Consider the following 18,213-nt stretch of genomic DNA (forward strand, 5'->3'; position numbering starts at 1 on the left):
ATGTGGACTTTGTTGTTATGCACTTCTTTCACTACAAGATGAGCTGCACTTTAGTGTTGTCCAAACGTGTGAGCTATGACATCCCAACTGATTTGTCAGTTGCAATAAAGTTGGAGGAACAACATCAACATAGCAACTTGGTCTCAGCTAACATGCTTTCTTTATAAGCTGAGACATGCACGCACTGAGAAGTGCAGGCAGATTCATGAAACTATATGTTTATTATTTCATAGTATAAGATCATGCCAGAGTAATAGGATTTGAGTTTAAAAATTAAAAGTGAATTCAGAGTTTCTGCTTCTGGTTTTAGTCCATACATGCTGTCTCACCTTTAATCATCTCTGTGTGAACCTTCACCAACATGAAAGCGATATTTAAAGGTTTGTGGAGTCAGAATGAGTACAGCTTTTACTGATTCCATACATCTCTATGTGTTTAAAAGATGTCACCTTTATCTTTCACTCTGTATTTTCTTCTAATTACCTATTAGCATGTTACTGCTCTCTGTTTCTCTTTGGGCAAGGAGCAATAGATCCGTTTTTTTTTTCTGACACCTTTTGGGAAATTAATTCATTTCTTGCTAAAATGTCTTAATAATTACAGCGACATTGAGGTTAATTGCTTAATCTCTATTGAATTGGAACCATCCCGTTGAAATCCCCACACAATTTGTTCTAGAAACAGCAGCCAGAAGATCCTTTGTTACCAGAGGGGACGTTCTGACCCAAATATTTTTTTTTATTCCTTGAACATGGAGTAGGTAGCAGACAGGGAGCTCAGGTAAGCTGTCGACTGTTATTAATTCTCTACTTTGATTTCACGTCTGAAACTTGTTGTGTTGCAGAGGGAGAGAGTAGCTGACTGAGGTTTTTAAAGTATGGAGGTTCAGTGGAGGAATGTCAGCCAAGGACTCATGCTAGTACCTTAAAAATAAAAGTGCCACAGTTTGTTCTAATCTTAAAGTTCTGAATTATGACCAGAAATCACTTAATGGCAGAGCTTTCACTGAATCATAAAACTTGTCCTTCACATTTTGAGCTTCTTAATAGCCAAATGCCTTTTGTGCACAACGACAAGTAAAGTTTTAAGCATTTGAGGAGACAAGCCTCTGTCTTCATCCCAAACTCATTCAAGAAAAAAGAAAACTGCAATTTGTTTTGTTTAAGTGTGACTCTATTGTTAGTATTGATCCACAGGTCAGTTCTCCATATCTGCACGATGGCCTGCTCTTGTTTCAACACAATAATTCTTGAATTATTGTAGCATAAAAGGCAGCATAAACCTGGACTGCCCCATTAACCCCTTCACTCTATAACACATCACTCATCTGCACAGTGAACTGAATGGTGTGATTGATATGAGTGGTCATTATGTTCAGGTTCAGGCAGTGTAGGGCCCAATGATTCTGAAATCTCTGGTTCAGGCAAAGTGGGACCCACTGGCTCAAGTTCAGGTGGCTGGAGTGGTACTGGAGATAAAGAAGACTCAGACTTCCCTGGAAGCTCAGGATTCTCAGAGGGTTTGGGCTGTGCAGGGTTCACATTCTCCTCTGATGATTGGGCCTGCTTTGCAGGGTATGCAGTCTTGTCAGAAGGTTGGGGCTGCACAGGACCCACTGCCAATTCTGGAAGCTGAAGGTGAGGCTGGGCCCTGGCCACACACACCTTAGATGCAATTATAGGTGCAGGGTGTTCAGTCTCTGGAGAGACACTGAAGACTATTGCTCCAGCTGTACAGGCAAAGCTGCACTGCTACAGGTGGAGCAACAGTCTCTCGTCAGGCCTGCACATGTGCACATTAAACTTTCTCTGGGAAGAACCAGTTCAGGAGCATAATATACAGTTCCTGAAGGTTACTAAAAACAGCTTCTGAATCAGCAGGCTGAGAAACAGAATATTCAATATCTGAGTGAAACAGTCTATGCTCAGCAGTATAAAACTCATGCTGGGCTCTAGAGGACTTACAAGCATGAAACACAGATTTTGACTGAGGTTCATATGCTTTCGTTTGAAAAGCTTTTGTAAATGTCATTGGGAAGGCACTCAAGAGGTTCTGACTCTGAAGTTAAAAACACGTCGTCTACAGTTTTTACATTAGCTGTTTCAGTTACAGAAAACATATTGTTCTCTTTTTGCACAATGGATATCTTGGAAAGGTTTGCATTACGTTTTAAAGAAAACTATAAACAAAGGAAAAGAACCAATATGTTAATGAGCTCTCCATCTTACCTTAAATCAAAGTAAGGACAATATTTAGAAAACAACCATAGACCCGGTTCGTAGAGTACGCTTGGGGAGTGTGATTGTGTGTACAGTGTCTCTTTATGTCTGTCTCCACGTTGGTTGAGTGTGGAGTAATTGCCTATAAGAGCATGAGGGTGGGAATGGATGTTTGTATCTGTGTGTGCCTGTTTGTCTGTGTCTATATGTCAGGTTGGGCATCAGACGCCACCTCTCGGGGGACATCTCAGGCTTTCTAAGGTATGGAGGCCTATCTCCCCCCACCACTTCCCCTGCCGGTGGCAGACGCCCTCAGACGTTGGTGCGTTGGTGGTTCTTTGTGTCCAGGGATGGGCATCCAGGTACACACCGGCTCACTCCTTGGTGGCTGCTTATCGGGGCCTGGATCCTGGGGCTCGCTCGGGCCACTTTGGAGGTGGGGTGCCCCCGGCCTCTTGGCCTGGGGCTCGGTCACTCAGGCACAGCTGGCTGCCGGCGGAGCTCCCGGGCACATCACTGCAACCCCCCCTGGCTTCTGCTCCACAGCTGCTGAGTGACCCCTCATCTGGGACTCTCCTCAGCTCTTTCTGGGATAGTGGCGCAGCTGCCCCTCTGTTGGTCTTCCTTGGTCTCTTGTGTTCTGGGGGCCTCTGGATGTCTGGAGTTTTGATCTCCTCCATACCTGCTTCATGCCCTGGAGGACGGGGCAGTGGCCCCCCACACCCTCTAGCAGATCATTACATGAAGGAACCTTTTAAAAAACAAGCGCATCCATGCTAGAGAGGGAAAACAAGGGTGATCACACACACAAACTACACCCTTTTTGGCTCCTACCTCAAAGCACACTGTGCATGTCGATCTTACGTGCTGCACAATAATGTTTAATATTTAGTATTTACTATCATATTCCCATATATCATTGTGATGTTGTTTATTCTATTACTCTCATTTTCTTCTGCTTGTTTTCTTTTTTCTTTCTCAACAGGTGATCCAGGTGATCGATATATGTATTTTTTTTTTGTCTGCTTATTCTGTTGGTTTTTGTTTTTTGCCCTTCTCCCTCGTCCCTCTTCTCAGCTGTTTTTCTTTCCCTCTTTCTTTCTCCCTTTTCTTTCCCCCAGTCAAGTCTGTCCCGTATTCAGCAAGTGAAAATAAAATAAACAATAAAAGGTGAATCAAATGGACCATTTGGTAAAGTAAATCCGTTGGGCATCTTTCTTCGCCTTTAGACAATAATTCTGATGGCAAAAGAGCCAAACGGGACAGGCAAAAAAAAAAAGAAAGAAAGAAAACAACCATAGAAACCAGCATTTCTTTCTCCTCAGTCTTGTATTCTATGTCCAAATATGTGTGATATTGGCTAAATTTTCTTCAATAATGACACATTTTCCTTATTAAAGATTAGCTGATATAAATTTGAACAGTCCAAATATTGTCTTATTTTATTCATACTTCTAAAAAATGAGACTGTTGGAGCCTTGTTCTGTTGCAGGATTCCTTCCAAATGAAGAAGCTGCTGAATGAAGTTGGGACGAATCAAATACTTTGGTGATGGTACTTCATCACCAAAGTATTTGATTCTTTGATTCATAAGAATCAGAGAATGTAAAGTGACAAAAACACTACCCTGCAAAAAATATTAATATTCGAAGCACTCATATCGTCACTCTGTCATGAGGTCACATAAACATGACCAGCGCCGACAGCCTCAGCATGACATCACCAGTCAAAGCTCAATTACAGTCAGTGGCATTCAAATTTTTTTTTAAAGCCAATGACCATGCCCTTCACACGTCACACCGTTTACACCAGCACTGATAGCCCATTTATCACTGTTTCAAACAGCAGCAGCTGGTGGTGGCAGCCACGGCCCCTTCAGCACTTTGACGGCAGGAGAAGGCGAACAAAAATCTTTTCAGAGTGAAAACAGCAAGCAGTCAGTGAAAATGTCTGTTGTCCTCAGGGGCAAACAATGTTTTTCATTTAGCGTTTAATAAGTTGTCATAACATGACAGATGATTTGTGAGATGATTGAATAAACTATTAGCTCAGGGAAGGGGTGGGGGTCTGTTGTATGCTGGTGGACTTGAATGAATATGAAGTCTGTTTTTGAATATTACAGCTTAACATGCAGGACAATATATCAGCAGCCTGCATTAAACTTTATGTCTTTTTTGTTGCTTTTCAAAATAAAACATAAATAAAGCCATATGCTCCAATGACCATGCTTAAGCGTATCCCCGGTGCATGTTGCCTACTGACATCTCCAGTGAAGAAACAGATGTTTTCTACACACCTTACAAGTAAATACAATGGTATTGTGTGAAATCATGGGATATCTTTTCCTACTTGAACTTACAGGTTTAAGTATTTTCAGATGTGACACAGTCAAAAAGCTACATAAGACCACAGATGAGTAGTTATTCCTGTTAAGTGCAGCTGTTTCAGTGTTCAGAAAAATTATTATTCATATGCATTAAATACACATGATTTTATCTGTAATAACATCCTTTCAATCAATATGTACTTATTAAGATTTGTAATTACAACAACCATTTATGAACATTTTAAACATAAAAAGGTATATCCATTATTTTTTATCAGAATACCATTTTTTAAAAAAATTACTTTTTTTTTTTTTTTATCAATATGGGTTTCTAGGTCTGTGAGATGTGCAGACTGAGTCCTGAGGTAAAAGACCCAATTACAAAAAGACAGGATTAATCTTAATAAAAGTGAGACATTTATTCCAAAAACAAAAAATAATATTAAAATAAAATAAATAAATACAAGAACTGAGAATTTCAAATTAGTAGAACTAAACTGGGAAAGTGATGAATGGCAAAATGGGAAAATGAGCTGACAAAGTGAAAGTGATACAATGTATACACTGGAGGGTGATTAGGGGAGTGGAGACAGCGGGGAAACACAGTAGGGACAAATTAGACATAATGAGACGGGGGAAGTAAAACTGAAATAATGCACATGAGACAGGGGACTGTCAAAATAAAACACAAACACTAACATACTAAGACACATGAGTTGGACATAGACAAAAAACAAACAAACATGGCAGACTTAACATGGAAGAAACTAAAAAATACAAAATACAGAGGTGAGTGCATAAGGACAGGAGGGGAACACTAAAGGGTAAACTAATAAACCTGAGACATTTAAAATAGAGATGCATAATAAAGAGGAAAAACAATATTGAATAATAATAACTCATAAACACAAGGAAACCAAGGTATGAAAATAGAACATAAACTATTTCACAAAGCGTATAACAACGAAGAGCTATAAGCAGAATTTGTGGCCAATGCAAGTTGCAAGACTGTTATTTGCAGCATACACACTGTAAAAAGAAATCTGTAAAAATACTGTACAATCTACAGTTTTTCTATGAAGGAACTTTCTGTTTTGATTTTTTACAGGTTTTTATCTGTATTTCTTTAACCCCCTTAAGACCTGAACTCTTCCATGGCATGCATTTTAATTTCTCTTTAATATTTGGGCATATTGGGACCTGATGAATGTAAAAAAAAAAGACTTGCCAGATTTGTTTTCACCTTATTTTTGTTTCGGACAAAAATGAGATGCGCATATGAGGATATTCGTTTAAAATTTCAATAGAGCAGTGGCAGTATAATGTCCTCGTACGTGGATATCAGGCCCTTGTAGAGATAAATTTAGTATTTTGGTCTAGACAACCCAAAATGTAATGTCCACATATGTGGACGCCAGGTCCAAGGAGGTTAATTACGCATTGCATTATGGAGCAGGAATCCACAAGAAGCGTGAAAATTTACAAGCAAGTCAGCTATCTTCGTGGGCAGGGACTTGGAGACAATTTTGCACCTTTCTGAAGTAAATATCAAAAATATATTTTACATTTTAAAATTTATATCTTAAAATACTTAATTTTATGTGCTTTTGAAAAGGATGCTTCTTGGAACAAAGAAAATAAATATTATAATAAAATAATTATGATAATAATAATTAAATTATAATTAAAAAAAAGAAATATTAGATTGAATGTTGCTATGGCTCAAATTTTCAGAAAGACATTCTGAAACATTTAATGCCTAGTTTAAAAAAATGTGTCAACTTAATTTTCTTCTGTGACTTCCTAATATAACAAAAACTATACCCTAAATTTTAGAATATCTTAAACTGTTCTCATAAATTGGCACAGTAGTTGCTGATGGGCGAGTCCTGTTATTAACTATTAAGTAAAAATGTATTGTGTTAAAAGTAAAAAAAGATTTTAAAAGTTAAAACCCCTAAAATAGGGGTTAGAAAACTGAAATAAAACACTTTGCCTACTTCAAAATTTTCTTTAGAAGGCCAGCCCCTGTTTGATTTTTTATTCATTTAAAAAATAAATAATTCAATGGCTGCAATTCTTTTAGCTCACTTATTAATGGAATCCTAAAACAACTCCAAATTTCCACATTTCCATGTTCTGCATTTGTAAATACAGTGCTTGTCTCCACAATGCTAAAAAGTATTATTTGCTTGCTTCTAGCTACTCCTTACCAAATCTATCTTTTTTCTTCTTTTTTTTTTACCTTTGACTGCTGATCCACTCTATGTGCAGCCATTGGTTTGATTTGTTTTGCTGATCTATAACCAATAAATACTGCAGTAAGCAGGAGCAAAAAATCTTCTTTTTAGATGCCTACAGTTAGCTGATCTTAAGCTGCCACTCATTTACTCACTAATTCCCAGTCACCCCCAGTGACCTTGGGGGTGACTGGCAATGTCACCAGCAATGGATTGTTTCCGTATTTACTTACATAACCTGATCATAAGCGCTGAAGACAAATTACTCCACAAACTGTTTCAGGCAAGACTATATATATTTATATGCAGTTTTATATTTATAACTCCAGTGAGTTATTACTCAGCAGCAGAAAACATGAGGAGAATTTGAAACTGGAGCAATGTCGGAGGAGGGCATCAGCAAAGAGCTGTTTTACTAGAGAGTTCAGTGTCATCTTCCTCTTTCTTTCTGTTCCTTAGTCAAAAACATATGATCCTAAACAAAAATGAATGAACAAAAATATGAACTTAATTTTCCAAAACATCTGGAATTTAGAAACTGAGTTTTTGATTGCAAGCTTTAATTGCAACAGACATTTTGACTGTAACAGGATTGCATTGTTTCACTGAGATAGGTGTACAATGTTTTCTCCTTTTACTTGTTGGCAATTAGACAACAAGTAAAAGGGAAAAAGCAGTGTTTAAGGTTTAAGTAAATGTAAATGTGATTGAAACAAACATTCATGTTTAAAACATACATAAATTTGATAATTGCAGTTGCTTCGTTACACTAGTTATCTGATGATTTCCTTCAGATTTGTTGATGATTCTGTCTTGAATTCTATAGCACATCTTCGGTTTGTTAATATCCTTTCAATAAAATATAACAGGGAAACACATTTAACATAATATAAAAATAAAACTCTTTTATGGAACAATCTTTTATTATTTTAAAGTGCTTGCTCTTGAAGGCTGAAGACTGATAAAAACAGCCAGGATCAGCTCTTTTGTTGTGATGGCTACCCTGACTTTCAGATGTGTAGAAGAAAATGGCTAACAGGTGGCATTTTCACCAAAATGTGTGATTTTAAATACATTAGTCATTAACATTTTTATATGCTGTTTCTAACTTTGATTTCAATATGTTGTTTCATCTGTTGAGACTAAATATAGATCATTGCCAATTATAAGCAGAATTTGTGGCTACTGCAAGTTTCAAAACTGTGGCATTGCAAACAACAACAAGTGCGGGGGGGGGGGGGGGGGGGAATTAAGCATTCAGTAAAAAAGTAAATCAGGTCATCCCATGGTGCATCAACGTCTGATGTGAAGTCCGAAGCTGATGCAACCATTTTATTTAAGTAGAAAGGAATTTCTCCAGTCTAACTGGACTTCTATTCTGCAAAGAAACAAACCTAGATACACAGTCCATTAAGTTTTATCAGCAATTCAACAAGGACTCAAAACACTGTGAGGAAACACCTTCTGAAACACCGAAAGTGATTTCAAGTGATGTGAAAGACTAAACAAAGCAGTGCTGTCACAGACACACATCTGACGGGTTTACTATGAAGGAAGAGAGTAATGGCTTGAAGTTGAAATTTTTAGTGTCACATAAGTGGCTCTCTTTTTACCTGGCTATGTCACTTTGGTAACTTTTGCTGAATATGGGATTTAGTATGTTCTGAGTTTTTGTTCACAATCATCTGGAAATACCAATTTTATTGATTCTTTCAATCAATGCTGGATTTGCTGCTGGGCAGTTGTGTTTTATAAGTTGTGTACTGTACTAACACCAGTAAATGAAACAAAAAGTATCTGTCACATTGTCACTGTGGTACAATATCAAGGCAATATGTGTAATAGACATTTTACTTTGTTCTAAACTGAACTAAAGAGATTTCCATGGCTTTGGGACAGCAATATTTTAATTTATTTGAAGGAATCCAATGTAAAGTTTTGAAAGCTCTGTGTGCAGCTGTCAATTTAGAAATTAACAGCAGCTCAAAGAGTACTTATTTTATCATTCTCTGACATGCTTTCTTTGGCGCAAGTGCATCAGAACCATCTCCCCATCACCATTTTACCATATTTCTACTTTGGTTTTTATTGATTCTGGACAGCCCCAAACCTACTTTGTAACTATGGAGTATTTTGAGTGCTGAAAGGAAACTGAAATTTATAAATCTTGTAATAAACCTTTAAAGGTTTAAAGAAGATACAAGAAATGTAGTGAAATCAAAGGGCTATCATGTGAATATTATTTCAGCGCCTAAAAAACAGATTTTCAATTTTTTTTTGTAATTTTTTTTCTTTTTGTTTTGCTCCCCCCGTTATTAGTACGTAAATGCTCCAATGAATGTGATCAGACAGTTATTTTCCCCTTATAGTGTTTATTTCTTCAATTGAAGCTATATTACATTGTAACTGTTACCATAAGAGTAGTAAAACATTTATACTGGTGCAGATTTGTACTGAATGATAGCAGTACTCAGCCATCCATCACCATCATGGTGGAGACATTGGAATGGTCTCACATCACCTTTACAATCTGCCAGCATTCAGTAGTGATCTAGACACTGCAGTGCTACAGGGAACTAAACTTTAAAGAGCCAATATCAAGCTCCATTAACTCTCCTTCACAGCTTTTCATTACACTTTACTATTTGCTGGTCGTCCACCACATAACATGTTCTTACAATGTAGGGAAATGTATAGTTTAACTGCTCATTTGTCACTGTAGACATGACATGGGTCTGATTTAGTGGCCAGGAGCAGGAGGAAATGTCATGTTCAAATTCATTTCCTGACTGCACTTCTATTTCCTGTTAGCTACAGGATTAACTTGTAAATTAGCTAATGTATTAGCTTTTGGATCAGATTAGCCATCCCATTTAGCATTTCTGTGATTCCTTTGGTCCTTGGAGAAAAATTAATGCAAATTAGCCATTCACTGTGATTTAAGGAGTTCTCTGCTTTTTTTTTCTTTCCCGCCTGTCCCGTTTGGTTCTTTTGCCATCAGAATTATTGTATTAAAGATGCCCAACAGATTTACTTTACCAAATGGACCATCCCGGCCTTGCTGTATTGGTCTATTTGATTCACCTTTGCTTTTATTGTTTATTTTATTTTCACTTGCTACACACGGGACAGACATGCCAGGGGGAAAGAAAGAGGGAAAGAAAAACAGCGGGAAAGAAAAACAGCGGGAAAGACGAACGGTGATAGAGGGCAAAAAACAAAAACCAACAAAACAGACAAAAAATGCATATATCAATCACCTGGATCACCTGTTGAGAAAGAAAAAAGAGAAAACAAGCAAAAAAGAGAGCAATATAATAAACAACATCATCGCAATGATCTATGTGAATATAACAGTAAATACTAAATACTGAATATTATTGTGCAGCACGTAAGACCGACAGCGCACAGTGTGCTTTGAGGTAGGAGCCAAACAGGGTGTAGTTTGTGTCTGTGAGCACCCGTGTGTACACCTGTAAGCATGAGCGCACTTGTATTTAAAAGGTTCCTTCATGTAATGATCTGCTAGAGGGTGTGGGGAGCCACAGCCCCGTCCTCCTGGGCATGAAGCAGGTATGGAGGAGATCAAAACTCCAGACATCCAGAGGCCCCAAGAGCAAAGGAGACCAAGGAAGACCAACAGAGGGGCAACCGTGCCAGAGGGGGTTGCAGTGACGTGCCCGTGAGCTCCGCCGGCAGCCAGCTGTGCCAGAGTGACCGAGCCCCAGGCTGAGAGGCCGAGGGCACCCCACCCCCAAAGGCGCCCGAGCGAGCCCCAGACTCCAGGCCCCGACAAGCAGCCACCAGGAGTGAGCGGGTGCGTACCTGGATGCCCATCCCTGGACACAAAGAACCACCAATGCACCGATGTCTGAGGGCATCTGCCACTGGCAGGGGGAGTGGTGAGGGGAGATAGGCCTCCATACCTTGGAGGGTCTGAGATGTCCCCAGAGAGGTGGCGTCTGATACCCGACCTGACATATAGACACAGACAAACAGGCACACACAGATACAAACATCCATTCCCACCCTCATGCTCTCATAGGCAATTACTCCACACTCAACCAACGTGGAGACAGACATAGAGAGACACTGTACACACAATCAGACTCCCCAAGCGTACTCTATACCCCAGGTCTAGGTACCCTTGCCCCTAGAGGGGGAAACTGCACCAAGACCCAGGTAGCGTTACCCTCTTCCCTGGGGTGGATAGAAGCAGACCGCAGCAGCAGGGAGGCCCCACATTCCAGACCCCAATCGGAGGGCCAACTCCTCCTCCCAGCCCCGCCCCCATATAAAGACATTTACATCCATGTTTATAAATTACATACTAAGGAGGAATAATGTTTTATAAATTATGAATTAATTATATAAAACAAAAACATGTAAATATAGTTTCATAGTTCCATATGAAGTCTTTTTCCACAGTGGCAATAACTGTGCATGGATTCTGTAGCAATGATTTTCTCCAGAACAAGATGTAGTTCCCATGTCATGTCTCAGTAATAGTCTTAGTGTTTGTTATATCCTGTTTTATTTTGATAGACGTTCGTCTCATGTGCCTTGTATTTAGTTCTGTAACCCTTTGTCTCATGAGTCTGCCTCTGTTTGTTTTTTGTTGTGTCCTCCCATGTTTTTCCTGTTGAGTCATAGGTTTGATTTTCCTTGCCTTGTTTTTGCACTTTATTTTGTACAGCTGTTTGGATTTGCCTGCCCTTTTCCAGAATACTATGCTTTGCTGAATAATGACCTGTTAATGTCCTCAGCTTTTTAGATTACAGACTTGGCATTTTACTCTCACTGCCTTTTTGGTTCCCTGAGTTTAGGTATTATGGTCTTCTGAACTGTCTCTCTTTTTCTTCCTGCTGTTAAGTTATTCTGTCTCTCTGTGCAGGAGTGTGGCTACTCACTTATTCTTTTGTGCCCCATAGCTAGCCAAAAAGCACTATTTTATTTATTTTTGTAATTTTATTATTATTTCATGTGTTTAAAATAATGGGAAAATTCTGTTATATTAAAAAAATAGCAAAAAAGAACTTGCTTGTTTACCCATCAGCAGATATATGATAAGATACAGTTTAGATCTGGTTAGGTTAATGTATTTTGTCTGTCTGTCTCCTAGACATAATCTGCCCTTGATCATCTCCATAACCATTTAAAAAAGTCACAGTGTCTTCCTCCCCAGCATCACTTGACACCTAGGTCATTACCTCAGGACCTCCTTGGCAGGGTTGTGGCAATAGATGTGTGCCTGCAGCACTCTGCTTTGCAAACTAGTGTCAAGATTGTCATATTATATTATTGGACTGCAGAATGGGTGAGGTGAATGTCTTAAGAGGCTGTCTTGGCTTTGTTGATCACTCATTTGTTGCTGCTAGGATAAATGTTTTTCTTGTTTCACAACTTAAAAACATTTCAAATGGAAAAACACACTTTAACTATCTGTAATTAACTCTAGCTAGCTCTACTATGTATAACTATGTTTGTCATTTTCTCTTTGAATCAGCAGCTTTGCATATTAGCTGCTTGGACTGCAGTTTGTTACAATGCAGACACACACAGAAGCATTAACCTTGTACAAAGATTTCGTTTTTGCAAGCTCAGTAGCCAATCGTGTCAGAGCTAATTAACGGTCTGAAATATGCTAATAAGTCAGTGTGGAGACTGACAGATATTCAATCTCTATTCCATCACACAGATGTGGTGCAGCTGAATATTGCCCAGCTTTATTTATGAATCAGCAGATTGATCAGTCATTTGACTTGATGATGAATGTGCTTGTGTGTGACTGAAATCTCTCTTAAAAGATGACTTTGGCCTCCCCACAGTACAGGAGGTGAACCCTGCCCACAAAACCTAATGTTTGAATCATATGAATAACTCAAGGCCTTTTAAGGTGTTCTTTAAGTGAAGTTTCAACTTCTGATGATGATTTAGTTGTTGTCTGTGAACAAACACCTAGAACAAACCAACGCTCTCACAGAAAAAACACGAAAAGTCCAAAAACATGCAGATTTGGTTTACTGGTAAATGGTTTCCTGGAAGCACTCAAACCAGTGGACATGTTGTCAGGTTCCAAAACAAAAAAAAGTTACAACTGACTCTGAAACCGTACACTTTAGAAATGTTCAGTCTACTCCATAAAGGAGTTGAAGGGAAACAAGTCAGTTTCTGGGAGAAAAGTACAAAATCCAAACAGGATGGGAACCAGTGTCCCCTGGCCAATAAAGCTGGAGGTTATACTATATACTACCACCAGTCTTCCAAGTTTCTCACGTAGATTTGTAGGCTTCTAAAGCAGTGAGGTTATTTCTCAATGGTCAGTATCACTCTGATTGATTAGGGACTATAGTGCAAGACCAGTATAATGGTAAGACATATGCAGCCTCTGGCAAAAATGTCAATGTACTGATGATGAAGGCATTGTTTTGGCCATATCTGCTTGAGCTAATTGTAAATAATGACAGAAAAATATGTGTTAAATATTTTAAGATTGAGTAACTGGCATGCAATTTGCTAATTATTGGCCAGCCAATAATGGCCTCCCTGTATTGTGTTGTGGCGCTGCTGCATTGTTTCCGATTCTTTTCATCCTGTGAGGAGCAAGACTGTCTTGCTTCCAAATGTTACACGAATATCTCACATATTTCATTAAAAATTTGTAACCTCATCCTAACAGTGGTTCTAAAATAAAAGCAAAAGACCAATCTTTAAAGTCAAGATTAATCCTCTGGCAAGCATCAACACAGTTTTGTACTACTAAGGATACATTAGTGAAAAGGCTCTCTGCCCTCTGTGGAGATTTTTCTTTTTTGTCTGTTTTCTTGAATTAATATTTTTCTCTAAAATCTCAAATATGTTTTTAAATTTAGTATTTCCTCTTGAACTTATGTTTTAAAATTGTCTTAATTCTTTATCTGTATATATTTTTTATAATCTGTTCTCTTGAAGACATTAAAAATATATCCCATACTTTGACACTTGATGGGCTATTGTACTTATTAAGTCTTTCTGTAGACTAAGCTGCTAGCCTGAAGATAGTAAGGTCATCAAGACTGTACATGCAAAAAGCAGCTGAGCATGTAGCTCAGGCGGTAGCACAGGTCATCATCTAATTGGAAGGTTGGTGGTTTGATCCTTGTCTCCTCCAGACTGAACCGAGATGAAGTGGAATTAAATATGAGCCTACACGTCTTGATCTTTGGTCTTTTTGAAAGATTAGATTAATAAGGGTAACAGATAAAAGTTTAAGGAATCATCAGCTATTGTAATGCACCCTTAAGAAAACATGAATGTCTGAACTAAGTGGCATCAACAAATACTTAACTGACAGTATTAGTGCGCTTATGTAGGAATATTTCACTATATTAAATCTTAAAAAACTGAAAAATTGCTTGCGGCCAAAAGGAAAAAAGTAAATAACAAATTAGCCTATAAATTATAGACCCAAAATTATAAGCCTGTCTACTATGTGTGCACAGAAGTCCAGAGTATCTATGAGGATTGGTGGTACCTGCAGAATAACACTGAAGACCTGGGGTTAAACCTGAAGTTACCTGCTGGAGCCTTAAACCCTTGAAAGCCTTTGAGGATGCCTTGTGATCCAAACAAACCATCCTAATCCTAGGTTATAATAATTACTTTTTCTTTTAGAAGTCTCAGGGGTTTTGCAAGTTTAAAGTGTTTCTTCTGTTTTCTAGTATGGTTTGGGGTTTTAGGATTTTTTATAATTACCAATATTTGCAAAAATTGTGCTTTTAACCACTTCTCATGGGCTTTTTGGATTCTTTGGTTACAATCCTTTCTTGGTTGAATCAATCTGAATCAAACTATTCCTTGAATTCGTGAAAGGAAACACAGAGTCAGTACGCAAGGGCTGAATTGCCCTCCCCCGGTTTGTCTCTTGGCTGGCCTGCCTCCTTCTGAAGTTTGTAACCTTACTCCAAGACAAAAATTCAATAAAAGAAAATAGTGAAAAACTATTTTCCAAAAGAAACAGTGGACATTTTGGGTTGAGAATATTTTTTATATATTGCAGACACTTGAAAAAAATCTGTCCAATAAAAAATCTAATACAGACTAATTTAATTACGCTGCTGTGTTTTGTCAGTCTACATAAGCTGAGAGTTGATTGTTATAGGTACACCTGGTGTTTCTCCAGGATATAGGTCCCACTGATGATGCAAATCTCCCTTCATAAATCATGGGTTTTGAGGTAATTCAGTTTAAAGATAGAAATATCTTTGCTGACTCTTGGCTTGTCTGGAAACACTTCAGAAAGTTTAAGAGCCAAACATCCTGTGACTCAGACATTCAGAATCACCAAATCAAACGATTGAAACAACTAAGGGAATCCATACAAGCCATGAAGGTACTTCTTGGGACTGATATTCTATTTTTGTATCATAAATATGTATCATAAAATCTATCTTTGGGGTTCTTGTGTTAGGAAAACAGCAAAAAGTACTTTTTATAGTTTTGTCATGTTGACTTTTGATGAGTGGAGAACCTAAGGGGAGCCCAGGAGAAAAGTCAGTGTGAGAGGGGTTGATGTGAGCAGCTTTTCCTTCCCTCAGTAAAATTTATTGCCTCTTTACTTTTAATGTCTTGTCACAGTTAGTATTCACAGTCTGCTGTCATTTAGCAGTGGGTGGGTGTTATTGCTGGAGCATCCCCACTTGCCCAGAAATGACCACCATTTCTTCCTGTTTTGGATCAGTTAACCTATCTGTTCAGTGCATCACAGTGGGGTCCTGCTCCACAGTTTAGCCACTGATGCATTTATCAAGGGGTGACAAATGAGCTGTCCTTCCAGATGCCTGATTACTTGACCTTTATTCCCCAGGAGCTGAGCAGTTAGCAGGGAGCAGCGGGTGGGGTCGGTGCGATGTCCTGATGGAGCTCAGTGATGCCACTCTCATATTCTCCAAGCTGTTGTAAGAGGAAAATGCCTAGATGGAACACCTGAATGCAGACATGAACATGACTTAAGAAAGAAGTTAAGATTAACCGGTGTTGAGTTGAAGTAAGTGAAATTCTCACATTCCCTAGGAACAGCCAGAGATCGTGCACATCAGTTCCCATTTGAGGCAGAGAAGCTGATGAGTATAACACATTAAAGCATAGGAGGAAAACTCTTTTTATTGGACTCTGATTCAAGATCATTACATGAATGTAATGGCATTAGCCTGTGAATGTGGCATTTCTTTTTTTTTTTTTCTTCCATCTTATTTCTAGTTTTGGGCAGCAGATTGCCACTTACAGCCCTATTTATGTGTTTTCTATTGCTACTTCCCAGTTTCTGCACACAGTAAGCAGGCCTGCTGGTTATCATAGGTCCACACCACAGATAGCATTATCATATCATTAGATTAGATTAGATTATCATTAAACGCTGCATTAAACACACAAACTCATACATGTAAACACACGCACATACAGTACAGGCATTAACACATACAGTATGCTGCTGTTAATGCTCTCCTCCCGAAATTTCAGCTAAATATTTTCATAGTACAACCTTCTGAAGAGGAACTGAATAGTATGTTTTCATCTTATGCTCTTTAGATCAGAGAGATTTGGAAAACACACATGCAGAGGCACTGTAGTCTTACAGCAATGACTCACAATCTATAACAACTATGATTTGATGCTTCATGAATGACATACTTCAATGCTACATTCATTACTCATAGTAAGACACTGCACCTCTGCTCTTAAATAGTAAAACCTTATGCAATTCAGTTAATCGCCGCGTGCAGCTTTCAACAGAGTAGCTTATAATTTTAGATCAACCAGATCAGAACAGTGAAATCAAAGAACAAATAGAAGTGCTACAAGGAATATTGTCATCATTTCTTTTATTTTTTGGCAGGAGTGTGCACCTTAAATTTGATCCTTAGCATCAGGCTGTCAACAGGGATGTGAGGACCTGGAAGAGCATTCAGTTCAAGAAATATTGTGCATCAGATTGTACAAATTAAACACAATGTTTCACAAGATAGACAATCTCTGATCAACAACTGCCATATTGACCAAATGTGGCTCAATCCCTTTTCCCCAATACGAAATTTACATTAAAGATTCACAGGTCCAGCGCATACGGCCAGTGCTGATATGCAAATAGTTGGCAAAACATTTAAAGACCACTCTAAAAATAGCATCAGCACTGAAGGCAGTGCAGAGGTGCAGAGGGAGATGACCTCCAAATTTAATTAGAGTAAGGTTTTTCTGAGTCTGACTGTGCTGGTCTGCTGGGGCCTCCTATATGGTGCTAACATGCTCCAGCAAGAAGTCTGGAAGTACATAATCAAAAAAATCAGTTCAAATAATTTAAATTCAACCATATTTATATAGCACAAAATGACAAAAACAGGCGCCTCAAGGCACTTTATATTGTATAGTAAAGACACTACAACAATATAGAGAAACCCCAACGTTCAAACGACCCCCTTTGAGGAAGTTCTTGGTGACAGTGGGAAGGAAAAACTCCCTTTTTTCCTGGAAGAAACTTCTAGCAGGACCAGGTTCAGGGAGGGGAGGCCATCTGCTGTGACCAGGGTGATGAAAGTGTTAGTCAAACGAAAGTGTTAATGACTGTTTTTAATGAAGAGCTTAATAAAGCAAGAAATGGGTACTTCTCTATTTCAATTAACACAAATAAGCACAGCCTTGGAGCTCTTTTTAACACACTGGAGTGTTTAAATTCTGTAACCTTTAATCAGATTATGGTGTTGATTGAGAAAAGTCTTCACTTTCTACATTTTTTCAAGTCTAAAGTTAAATGACATAAAATTCTAAATAGCAGCTCCGCCCCAACTATTTTTTAAAAGATTTTTACTCCCACGGAAACAATTTGGAAATCTGTGCCTTCCTACTTGGACCTTAGACACTGTTATCAGGTTTGCTACAGTAGACTTTTCTTGAATTGGTTGTGCAGGTTTCTCTCTTATCATTTTGTCACCACTTTCTCCACTTGTGAGTCTGTTAGCTGGAGCGGTTTGGAGCAGAGTATGAAGTGGTGAGTACTGGGACCTCCGAGTCTGAGGCCTTTGGTCTCAACCGGGAAAGAGTGGACTGCACACTTTAAGTCAGGGACAAATTGCTGCTCCAAGTGGGAAAGTTCAGGTATCTTGGAATTTTGTTCATGAGTGAGGTAAGAGGGGAGTGGGAGATCAACAAATGGATTTGGGCTGCCACTGCAGTGATACAGATACTGTACCAGTCTGTCGTGATGAAGAGAGAGCTGAGTGTGAAAGTGAAGCTGCTGGTCAATCTTCGTCCTTACCCTCAACTATGGCCACAAACTTTGCATAGTGACTGAATGAAATTGTGAGTACAATTGTCAGAACCCTTAGACATAGAGTTAGGATTTCATCCATTCTATGTGGAGGAGTAAAGCCGTTGCTCCAAAGATTTCCAAAAACAA

Source organism: Neolamprologus brichardi, chromosome 7 (assembly GCF_056152115.1).
Source record: "Neolamprologus brichardi isolate AB-2024 chromosome 7, ASM5615211v1, whole genome shotgun sequence".
Taxonomy (NCBI): domain Eukaryota; kingdom Metazoa; phylum Chordata; class Actinopteri; order Cichliformes; family Cichlidae; genus Neolamprologus; species Neolamprologus brichardi.